The sequence below is a fragment of the Narcine bancroftii genome, chromosome 3, assembly GCF_036971445.1.
Source record: "Narcine bancroftii isolate sNarBan1 chromosome 3, sNarBan1.hap1, whole genome shotgun sequence".
NCBI lineage: Eukaryota > Metazoa > Chordata > Chondrichthyes > Torpediniformes > Narcinidae > Narcine > Narcine bancroftii.
This window is the reverse complement of record NC_091471.1, coordinates 364,799,585-364,812,130: the sequence shown is the minus strand read 5'-3', so window position 1 is coordinate 364,812,130 and position 12,546 is coordinate 364,799,585. Positions and strand designations below refer to the sequence as shown.

General features: G+C 38.7%; 1 long non-coding RNA gene across 14 annotated transcripts in view; it reads right to left on the bottom strand.

Annotated features, from left to right (window-relative positions):
* The window catches only part of LOC138759553 (uncharacterized), a 596,266-nt gene that overhangs the window by 67,567 nt on the left and 516,153 nt on the right, over positions 1-12,546 (bottom strand). For 12 of the 14 annotated variants that reach the window (XR_011354928.1, XR_011354923.1, XR_011354927.1 and 9 more), the window contains one exon: positions 6,259-6,708. The exons of 1 other annotated variant lie outside the window; for it this stretch is intronic. This is a non-coding gene — a long non-coding RNA (uncharacterized lncRNA). Of the gene's footprint in view, positions 1-6,258; positions 6,709-12,546 lie in introns of those variants that run through there. One more of the 14 variants, XR_011354926.1, reaches the window with a different exon arrangement.

The following is a 12,546-nucleotide window of genomic DNA, read 5'->3' as shown; positions in this document are numbered from 1 at the left end:
CACTAATCCAAAAGAATTCAAAAAGAACAGCACTTCAGTACTGTAGTGGAAAGGGTTAAGAAATTCCAGAGTGTTAACATCTCTGAAGATCTGGCCTGGGATTATTCTTCTTGAGGAGGTTGAGGAGATCTGGTACGACACCAAAGACTCTGGCAGATTTCTACAGGTGTACCATGGAGAGTGTTCTGACTGGTTGCATCATATGTCTGGTGTTGAGCTGCCACTGCACAGGACAAGAAAAGACTACAGAGAGTTGTGAACTCAGCCAGCACCAACTTGGACACCAGTCTTCACTCCAGAGAGGACAGCTATAAGAGGTGGTGTCTTAAGAAAGCAACATCTTTCTTCAAGAACCCTCAGTACCCAGGCCATCCTCTCTCCTCACTGGAAGGAGGAACAGGAGCCTGAAGACAACCCCCCAACAGTCCAAAAACAGCTTCTTCCCCTCTGCCATCAGATTTCTAAATTGACAATGACCCACAGACACAACCTAATTTTCTCTTACTTTTGGCACTAATTAACATTTATAGCAATATTTGCACTTCTAATGAGCTGCAAAACAATGAATTTCAACACATGTTCATGGTGATCATCTTCCTCCTCTTCTTCCTTTCAAAGGTTGCATTTTCATTCTCCTGGAGGTTTCAGTTTCAATTTGTTCATTTATTTCTTTTCTCCTTTCTCAAATTTAGAAAAAAACCTCCCCAGTTGATCACCTGCAGATAAGTGCCTCACTGTCCTTGGGACGATTAATTTACATGGATGAGCAGGTACCTTCCCACCACAAATGGTGAAAACATCAGGACTTCCAATACATGTCACTGAACCAACACTTTGCATCAATAAGAAACTCAAAGTGACAGAGGATGATATGTTGAAGCATTTTCTGCTACATCCAAGCAGAGTACCAGTTGTTCCCCAGATTCATGCCTGCAGGAGACTCACGCCAGCGGAAAGGAATCCAGTTTCCTGGGCTGCATCAACCAGCTGAAATCCATTTTGATCAGGAGGCCCTTTATTACCCATTGAAAATATTTTTATGAATCGAACTGTGGCCACTTGTCACTGTTGCACCCATCTCTCCAGGATAGTCTTTATCCAAGAAGAAAAAAGGCAAAAAAAATTCAACCTGAAGTATTCACATTTGAATCACTGACATAAACATTTGATGAAGAGCTTGACTCTAAAAAATATCTGTTTCACATCCCACATACATTGTGTCAGTTGGTGGCATTTCCAGCGTGATCTGTTTTAGAATCAATGAGTCAAATGTCACAGAAACAAGCCCTTTGGCTTTTCCCAGCATTTGTTTGGATTGTAGCGGCCCGCGGCCTGCTCCGTGGGCCGACACAGGAAACAGCCGTTGAACACGGTGATCGAGCAAACAGCACGTGGGATGAGACACCCACTCCCGTAGGTCTCAGTAATAGCGGTCAAATCGACCAATCACTGTCCAATCCGGGCCTGAGGATCCAGGACAGCCAATCGGCAGCCAGCCCCACTCAAGCCACGGCTCGGTGGTGATGCAGCCAGCTGCCTATATATTGTCGACTACACTGCCTTCGTGTGAGAGTCTTCTATCTTAAACCTCAAACTATAACCACATTATACCTCGAGCTACAACCGTAGCTACCCGCTACAGGATAAAGGTTTGCACCAAAAACTGCCAGAGCAGAGAGACAAGGCATTCAGTCCTCAGACAGCCCAGTAAGTATTACAGGTACACAATCCTTTATCAGAACATCGAAAATCCAGAAAGCTCCAAAATCTGGCAAGTGGGGAGAGAGACGGCAGTACGAGTTGGACGGGCAAGGGGGGGGAGACCGGCAGCGCGAGTTGGGTGGGTGAGGGGGTGAAGAGGCTGGCAGTGCGAGTCAGGCGAGCGAGGGGTGGGGGGAGAGACGGCAGTGCGACTGGAAGGGGGTGGGGGTGGATACGGCAGCCCAATTCGGGGGGGCTTAAATCTGGCTTTCCGAAATCCGGAAAAATCCGAAATTCGAAGCACACTGTCCCCCAAGGGTTCCGGATAAAGGATTGTGTACCTGTATATACAGGTACATATTCAATAGATAACTTCATCACATTCTTCAGCTACCAGGGTCAAAGGGTCAAAGCGTCTGCTTCTTAGAAAGAATAAATACAACCAAACTGGACTCCATAAATGTGCACAATTAAAAATAAAACTTGCTTCTAGCTATTCCCCTTGTTCTCTTTCAGTGTTTTGATTGATCCAATAGTATTACCTGTACAAGTGAATTAATAGGAGCCTAGTTTGCAGTAAAACTGAGGAGTTCATCAGCTGTCAGCAGATCTCAATAAACCACAAAGCTCTTTGAATTTTTAGCATTGTCAAGTAGTACAGAATCTCAGACAGGAGAATTTGCTGAACTGTCTGAAAAAGAGATAGACAGTCACCACAAATAATCTCCAGCCTAGACTGTAGCCTCATTAAAACCCTACGTAAAGTTATAGACAGTACCTCCATTGTCACAACACACCAGAGAAGCCTTTGATCACTGTCAATGGTAAGAATGGATTGGTATTCAAAACTACTCTGAGATTTAAGAGAACTTCTAACAAGCAGATGCAAATATCAACGTGCTCTTTTTATACATGTTAAAGCAGGGCTTATTATTCTGTCATGTGCCTATTTATCTATTCTTTTGTGATTATTTTTCTTTAAATCTACATGTAAAAATAAACTACAGCGTACAAAGAACTGGTCTGTAACATGCAAGCAGAATCTTCAAATGGCATCGTCAACGTGTTATTTACTTACCTTCTCCAATCATCCCTTCATATTCTGCAATGGCATGGCCAAATACTATTAAAAAATATAGTCTCTGCTTCAATAGATGCTTGCTGTGAAGCACAGCCCAACGAGTTGATAAATAAAAACATCCTGTGTGTTCCTGGCAATGTCATTCATTTTTCTTTAGATTAATTATTTCAAGTATTGCAACTTTTGTTTGGAAACCAAAGAACTTATTCATATTCTTCCATGTTACTTCAAGATTCAAGGCTCAATTTATTGTCATGTAATAAAAACAGCGTCATATTACACAAAATTGCCTTTTGTCTGCTGTGGGGCAGACAGATTCGCCATCGGCAGAAATTTCCTGAAGTGCCTCTTACAGTCAGAGAAAGTGGAACAAAAGAGAGTTTCCCCCAGTCACTGAGCATCTGTGGATTTTCCTCCAGCGCTCCCACAGCCTCTGCGGCCACACAGAGACCAGATCTCTAGATCCAAACCTCTGATATAATTAGGAACCCTTCAGCACCCTCTCGCGTGCCAGTTCCGATACCTGGTTTCTCTTCGGCCAGTTTCGAGTTATTCTCCAGTCGTCCACAGCCTGGTGCAAGTCCCTTGACTGCAGTCTCAAGCAGCCCACAGCCTAGGTGGGTTCCTTGCCTCGCGTCACCAACAATCTGCCAAAGGCCTCAGAACCCCTCACTGGTCTGCTGCCGTGGACGCCTTTGCTTCTCCTTCTCAGGTGATGAATGGTCTCCCCATTTTCCGGTGCCCTGTGCAAGTCCTTCACTTCCCTGGAGTCTGCAATCTCCAAGTGAAGTACAGTATATTTAAAGCATTTGAAAAATCCTACCATGAACTGTGGGCAGGTGAACAACATGATCTCATTTGTCAAACGGAATAAAGTAACAAGGCATGGGAAACCATGTGAAAACAATGCTACACTCTCCTTTCATCAGGCCTGCACAGATGTATGTTTTATAAACCATAGAAAGAGTAGATAATGTCTGATTTCTAAAAAGATATTTATTGCAGAGCTTTGAAATATAAATAATTGAAAATCACTTCACCAGCATTAACTACATTGTTGAAGTGCATCAAAAAGCTCAGACAACTATTTAAAGAACTCCCGGTCTAACCATAGCCTTATTTAATAACAATAATCTGTGTGGTGATTAATCTTTGCCATTCATTTCCTTCAGTATTTCAAGAATGTTGCCTGAAAGCTTCAATTTCCTTTTATCACCCTCCAATTCAAACAAAGCTCACAAAAATATTGTTTCCTCCCATCAATTTTCTAGTGGGATATTCAAGAAACAATGCTACCAGAAATATATTTTTTAATTCCCCCCCCCCGACTTTGAAAACCTCTTTATCTGGTTTATTGAGAAATGTTCAGATGCTTATGCTTCACTGTAGTTCACTCCAAATGTTCACTCCTTTCACCTGTTGATGACTTACTAAACAGACTTTAAAAAAAAGTATTACCAACTGCAGGTAATAGATATAAGTGCTGGAGAAATTCAGCAGATCCCACAGTGTTCATTCAAGGGAAAGATATCAACCAGCATTTTGGGCCTGAACCCTTTGTCAAAGTATGAGCAGAAAGCAGGCAGGCACCTAAATAAAAAGGAGGGGAGGAGGGAAGAAGGGGCAGGGGGAGGAGCATGGGCCAACAGACAAGAGGTGGATATGGATGGGAAGGTAGGAGAGAAAAGCTGAGAATTGATCAGGGAGGGATAGAGAGCTGGAGGAAATGAGACAGAGGGGTAGGGAAAGGGAGAGTGTGGGAAGTGGAGGGGGGGGGAAGGCTAAGGGAAACCAGAGGTGTCGATGTTAATGCCATCTGGTTGTGGGATGCCCAGTCAGAATGCAAGGTGCCGTTTCTCCCATCTGCGAGTGATAGTCTGGCTTTATATGAGACCTTAGACAGCGATGTTGGCATGGGAATGGGGTGGGGAATCTGAAACGGGTTACCACTGGGCAGCAGACAGACTATCTGCATTCAGTCTCTCTGATGTTACATCGAGAGATCAGGATACAGTAATATCCCCTGCAGATACGCAAATGAATTATTTTTGATGTTGAAAGGATTCTGGTAAGTCTAAACCTTGCCCTTAGAAGCACAGAAGAATGTCATTTTGGTCCATCGAGCCTATGCTGGCTCACAGAGGCATCTCATTTTTCTTTTAATTTATTCCCTCTGCATTCCCATCAAGATTCTACCACCCACCTACGAAAAGGGATGAATGAAAAATGATCCAATTAATCTTCCAACACACGGAGGAAACTAGAACATCCAAGGGAAGACCACGTGGTCAAAGGAAAAACATAGACAGCATTAGAGGTCAGGATTGAACCTCAGCTGTTGGATCTGTGTGGCAGCACTCTACTTGCTGGACAACTGCTGTCACCCATTGACTGTGGAAATCTAGATTTTCACTTGGTTTAAGATAATTAGTTCGGGTCTAAAACCATATCTGCACAGTTAAGCAAGAAAGCCCTCTGCTCTGTCATCAAACATTCCTGACAAGCAAGAGAATCTTTGCAGTGAAGGCTTAATAAAATGCAATTATTGTTCCCAAATTAGTAATTGTTTTTCAAATTTCACCCAGACTGTTTCTTCCTTCCAAAACAGTAAAACCCAGTCATCCGGAACTCAAGCAACCAGCAACCAGCAAAAATAATCAAGGAAATTTAAAAAAAATTAAAATAAATAAGAATAAATAAAAATGTAAACAAATGTTTAAAATTTAAAAGCTGATGTTCTTTGAAGTAACACATAAACCTTTGTTGAAGATGGGAGCAAATATTTAGCCAACAGAGGTGCTTTGTTCTTGCTTTGCTCGCTGAAGGACCTGTTCTCTGTTCTAATTAGTTATAGGGAGTTTCTTCTCAAATTAGTTCGACAGCGTGTACGTCTAGATCCCTATCATTATATTGGATCATTTCTTTTCTTTTGTGCTTCACTGAAAGCACTTAACAGATGCAAGAGGAGGGATCTGAAAGCATTGTCTTACTTGATTCTCCAAAACTACTACATGGTGGATTTAAAACACACTGGGTTTTTTGTATTCCAAAAATAAAATTAATTCATAATAAATTATTTACAAGAAAGAAACCCATTGAAGGTCTTAGTGTCATATCCATTCATTTCCATCAATGTACATTCATTCTCCATTTAGCACCATGGCCACCACTGTTGTTATCTCTCCACTATTAGTTCAGGTTAATAGGGTGATAGTAACGTCTCACTTGTGAGTTTCCTGCCCTCTAACCTCAAATGTCCTCCTGTTGAAACCTCATGTGCAATGTCAGAAATGATCAACTACCACTACATATAATATCACACAATGAGAGAAGAATTCATGGTTGTCATAACAGCCAAGCTTTCAGAAAGTAATTAGAAAGTACTCAAGGTTTATCTGAATAAAATGTTCATACTATGTAGTCACAGTGTGGCATGACCTAATGATCAACACCCGTTTACTTTCTTCACATCCCAGTTTTTATTTGATTATGAAACAAATGATCCTGTCGCCGCCATTTTTAATATCAGCCAGAGTGAAATTTCGGCCACGTAAGTCCTTGAAAGACCAATGGTAGAGATGGACTTCCTCAATGAGCATGGACTCACAAAACTTCCATTTCCTTTTCCATCTATTTTGTGCCTAACTCAGAAACAGTTTCTGGAGGTGGTCCAGAGGAGCATCATTAAATATAAATGTGAACAGGTACACACACAGAGTAATTTAAGACAGATAACCAATAGTGTGGTCAAAGAGGTTGATTTTAACGACTGAAGGAGGAAGGAGTGGTCGACTAAGAGAGGGTTTGAAAAAAAAATTAATTTGGACCTTGTGCTGTTTTGTGGGTTGTAACTGTGCAGTCAGATGATAATAAACTTGAACTTGATGTTCAACAGAACAGTGCAGTGATCTTGAAGGGTTCAAGGCCTGGAAGAAATGGGGAAAAGAGATCACTGAGGGTGTTAACAAGAATGAACATTTGAAATTTAAAATGCTTATTCAAGATACATGCAAGTTCAGGCACCAGCTGCAAAGTTTTGGATCAGAACAGGTTTGCAGAGAATCGTAGGAGAGAGGACAACCAAAATAGCTATGAATTTAGTTACAGTAAGGAATAGTAATTGCATGGTGAACTCCTTCAAATTCAAATATTACGGAGACAAGGGTAAGGGTGTGAGTGTCGGCATGGATATACGACCAGAAATTCAATGTGGCATCAAATACTGTCTATCAGGGATTTGGCAGGGAGAGGAATAGAGTTGGTGGCTTCTGAGAAAAGTTGGGGCGAGCATGTATTAAGATAGTTTGCGTGTCCCCAGCAATCGGTTTGTGGAAAATTCCATTCAAGTGGTAGTAGATGTTAAATGGATTGATAATTGAAAAGTGGTGGACAGTCAATTTTGGCGGGCCATCAGAGTGCATTTCAGGTGATAACACTGAAGCACCTGGATCAGAAGTAGGAAGTGCCCAGGGTTCTTTCAGTGGCACCAGGGGCTTGGGTGCAGGCTCTGGAGGAGATGCCATCACCTTGACAGTGATAGGATAGATAAGAATGGAACCTAATGAGAACTGCCCATCTAGATGGACATGATTGGAGAGAATAACTTCCCTTTACATCTCTTGTTCAATGAAAAATCAATTTTCTTTCAAAGGTTCTTAATTCTTTTATACATTTAGTTAATTCCTCTCCAGTTAAGGGTTTAGTTAAATGATTCATCTGTCTGTCTGGGTATCCAGTAAACTATTAATAAAAATGGGGTTGGGTAGATATTTTCTTCATTGGGAAGAATTCAATATGTAAAGACATTTTGATATTTAAGATTAGCAGTGTTATTATGCAGTGGAGGTCACCTCATTACCAAAATCAATCTTGGTACTTTAATATAATTAAAAAGAATTTCAGGGGCCAAATTGGAATCAAAGCAAACCAATATGAGTAGATAATTCCATGCCAATTTCGATCTGAGTTGGTGCCAGGATCATCAGTTTGTGGCTTACCCCTAATTAGCTTAATTAGTTCAGTCAAACATCATCTCTGAAATAGTTGTTTGGGATCCAATGCAATGACTGAAGCCAGAACTGAAATGATTAAAAATCAAGTGAAACCGGTATCATTTCCTCCATATGTTACAGTGTAATTATGGGCTGCAAAAAGAAATTTGCCGACGAACATATCCCCAAGTCAAAGTTACATTCACTAAATGTGCAAAACATCAAGCCAGCATCCTGGGCTCTGCCTCCAAAGATAGCTCTGACAACATGAGGGAAGGGGATGGGTAGGGGGTATTTCTAAAAGTATAAAAGCTAAACTTTAAATGTAGTTTAGTACCCTGACATTGGAGACGGGAACCATTAAAAGTTGAGGCTTATAAGGATACAAGAAATCTCATATTCATCACCATCAAAATTGCAAGGAGGGAATTACTGCAGTTACAGCTATTTCCACAATAGATTTTTTTTAGACCCAGTAAAACCTGTCCATTTGCTGATCCGGTGTTTTCTCAGAGATGTTCAATAGCTACTTCCTCTAAGAGCCCGTTTATTGGAGTACGGCAGTTTCGAAAGAGGAGACATCAGATTCTGCAGATGTTGGAATCTGGAGCAAAAAAAACCCCAATCTGCTGGGGGAGCTCAGTGGACTGAGTAGCATCAGTGGAAAAAAAACAAAAAGCTTTAATGTTTTGGATCAGACTGGTCCTAAAGGGTGAGAATTATTTTACTCCAACTGATTTTCTGAGTTACTCCCACAGGCTGTTTCTTTTTTGCTCTGGTTTCGAAAGCACTGGAAAAACTTGGTGAGAGAACAGCTTTAACAAATAGCTGATACTAGCAGTCAAATATAATTGACAGAAATAGGTCTGAGTCAGTAAAAATTTGTTTCAATTGAAATAGTATGTATATTTCATTCTGATGAAAGCATCAGATGGATTTTTAGCTTTGCCAATAATATCTTTAAAATTTATTATGTCTTTGCATGCTGGGGTAATTCGGTGGCTACTAAAGTAATTGGTGTATCTTATACACCTGCTTGGCTGCGGTAATAATTTTGGTGCATAAGTAAATGGTGCCTGCATATATGACAATAAACTCATTGTCATTATTAACTTAGTTTCATTGACATGAACATGATCTTAATGCGTAGATTCCTCAGGCATGCTTCCATCAAGTGAAACTGCAATGGGAGTCTTGCAGAAACAAACCACCTCATCAATCAACTCTCTTGCTATTCTCTAAGGGCAAAGCCTGTTCTCACCACCACTGAAGCTCTCTCAATGCAGTCCCAGCATTCATGGAAAAAAGTAAGTGTGAATATAAAATAGAAACGAGACACTTGAAGCCTTGTAATTTTCTCATAAATGTGCGGCAACGGTGTCTGGAAGAGAAAATTGGGCCCATTTATTTTGAAACTACATAGCTATTTGTCAGCAGTCCTTTCATAGTTTTTTTGATGATTTGTCAGTCATTTACATTAAGACCCAAAATACTGAAGTATTAAGTGCTTCTGGATATTTTGTATTGATGGGGGTAGGTGTATGCCTATTTAATGTTACACTGGAACAAGGTGCCAACGTATCTCTGTGAAATCTTCTCTCAATTTCTTTGCTCAAAATTACATGGGATATCAGTTGTACAGAGGAGATAATGTACAAGTCTGTTTAATTTACTTAGTTTCAAATAATTTAATCAAATGAGATTAAAAAGTTCAATAAAGACTTTCTATTCTTTTTTTTATGGAAGGTTATTTGCAATAAAACATGGGATTGGCACCTACGGGGATGGATCGATGCCGGATATGTGAATTTTATGGTTGCTTGAGAGTACATGAGATGTGAATGGAGAACTAACAGTGAGGCATGCCAATTTTAAACTTCATTTATTTTCCATGAGCCTGCCTGTTGCTTGAATTCTGGATAACAGGGATTATACTGTATATGCTTACTTCTAGAATACATCCATCTTTTAAGACTTTGTTATTGATGCTGAATGCGTTTGAGCTTTGTTTTCTTTTTTTTTAATGAACCATATTAATCAAAATACACACAAACATTTCTCTCTTGAATATACACAGTGTCATTTTCCCTCTCCCTTCCCTCCCTCCTTCCCACGCCCCTCCAAACCCATTAAACGTTCAACATATACAATACAATAAACCCATTAAACAATGGCATCACACAATGAAGATAAACATCTACTTTTACACACTGGGTCAGTTCATTTTGCCTTCTTCTCATTCTATCATCTTAGGCCCTCTCTGTTGTGTTCCATGTACGGTTCCCAAATTTGTTCAAATAATGTGACTTTATTTTTTAAATTATATGTTATTTTTTGCAATGGAATACATTTATTCATTTCTATGTACCATTGCTGTACTTTCAGGGTCTCTTCTGATTTCCAAGTTGACATTATACATTTTTTTGCTAAGCTATCATAATAAATCTTTTTTGCATTTCATCCAGTTTAAGGCCTTATATTACTTAGATCTCTAGATTTTTTGATATGTCACTTTTTGTGATTTTATTTAATATCTGATTTAGATCTTCTCAAAACTTTTTCACTTTCTCACATGCCCATATTGCATGTACTGTTGTTCCTGTTTCCTTCTTACAGCGAAAACATCTGTCTGATACTGTTGGGTCCCATTTATTTAAACCAATTATATTGTATCATGCTTAACCTCGTATTTATTATGTTTCTCATAGTTCCAGAGCATAACTTTTCCCATATTTCATTTTTTATCTTTATGTTTAGATCTTGTTCCCATTTTTGTTTGGGTTTATAGCTTATTTCATCATTTTCCTTATCTTAATGTACATGTTCATTATAAATCTTTTAATTATCATTGTGTCTGTAATCACATATTCAAAGCTGCTTCCTTCTGGTAACCTCAGCCTGCTTCCCAATTTTTCCTTCAAGTTTTCAGTTGATGATATGCAAACATTGTACCATGAGTTATTCCATATTTGTACTTCATTTGTTCAAATGATAATAAATTATTTCCCAAAAAACAATTTTCTATTCTTTTAATTCCTTTTCTCTCCCATTCTCTAAAGGAAAGGTTATCTATTGTGAAAGGGATTAGTTGATTTTGTGTCAATAATAATTTTGGTAGTTGGTAATTTGTTTTTTTTTCCTTTCTACGTGAATCTTCTTCCAAATGTTGAGTAGATGGTGCAGTACTGGTGAACTTTTATATTGTACCAGTTTTTCATCCCACTGGTACCTTCTCCCCTATTTTATCTAGTTCTGTCTTGATCCAATCTGATTTTTCCTTTGTTTGATAAAAATCTGATAGATATCTTAATTGTGCTGCTCTATACTAATTTTTTAAGTTTGGTAGCTGCAAACCACCTTGTTTGTACCATTCTGTTAATTTATCTAGCGCTATCCTCGGTTTGCCCCCTTTCCATAAGAATTTCCTTATTATTCTCTTTAGTTCATTGAAGAATTTCTGTTAAGGGAATTGGTAATGATCAAAATAGGTATTGTATTCTTGGGAAGATATTCATTTTAATGCAATTTACCCTCCCTATCAACGTTAGCAGTAATTCTTTCCAATGTTCTAAGTCATCTTGTAATTTCTTCATTCATGGCTGATAATTTAATTTGTATAGCTGGCCTAAGCTATTATCTAATCTAATACCTAGGTATCGGATTGCTTGTGTTTGCCATTTAAACTGTGATTCTTTTCTAAACTCTGTGTGATACGCATTATTCATTGGCATCGCTTCACTTTTATTTGCATTGATCTTGTACCCCAATATTTCTCCATATTCCTTCAATTTCTTATGTAATTCTTTTATTGATAATTCTGGTTCTGTTAAGTATACTATGATGTCATCTGCAAATAAACTGATTTTATATTCCTTCCCTTTTATTTTTATCCCTTTTATTTTATTTTCTGTTCTATTGCTAAAGTGAACAGTGAGGGAGATAGTGGACATCCCTGCCTAGTTGACCTGCTTAATTTAAATTGGTTCAATATAGATCCATTTACTGTCACCTTCGCCATTGGTCCCTTATATAATGCTTTAATCCAATTAATATATTTCTCTGGTAGGTTGAACCTCTGTAATACTTTGAATAAATAATTCCATTCTACCCTGTCAAAGGCTTTCTCTGCACCTAAAGCAACAGCCACTGTTGGTGTCTTATTTCCTTGTACTTCATGGATTAAGTTAATGAACTTACAGACATTGTCCGTTGTTTGTCTTTTCTTAATAAATCCAGTTTGATCTTGTTTTACTATTTTTGGTACAGTCGGCCAATCTGTTTGTTAATAGTTTTGCTATTATCTTACAATCTGAGTTAAGTAGAGATATTGGTCTATACGATGCTGGTGTTAGTGGATCTTTCCCTGTCTTTGGTATTACTGTACTTATTGCAGTTTTACATGAATCTGGCAAGTTTTGTGTTTCTTCTATCTGGTTCATTACTTCCAGGAGAGGAGGAATTAATAACTCTTTAAATGTTTTATAGAATTTTATTGGGAGTCCATCCTCTCCAGGCATTTTATTGTTTGGTAGCTTTTTTAATATATCCAATATTTCCTCTATTTCAAATTGTTTTATCAATTTGTTTTGCTCCTCTTCTTGCAATCTCGGTAGTTCAATTTTAGCTAAAAACTCATCTATTTTGTCTTCTTTCCCTTCGTTCTCAGTTCAGTATAGTTGCTCGTAGAATTCCTTGAAGTGTTCATTGATCTCTGTTGGGTTATATGTAATTTGTTTGTCCTTTTTCCTTGATGTCAATACCGTTCTTTTAGCT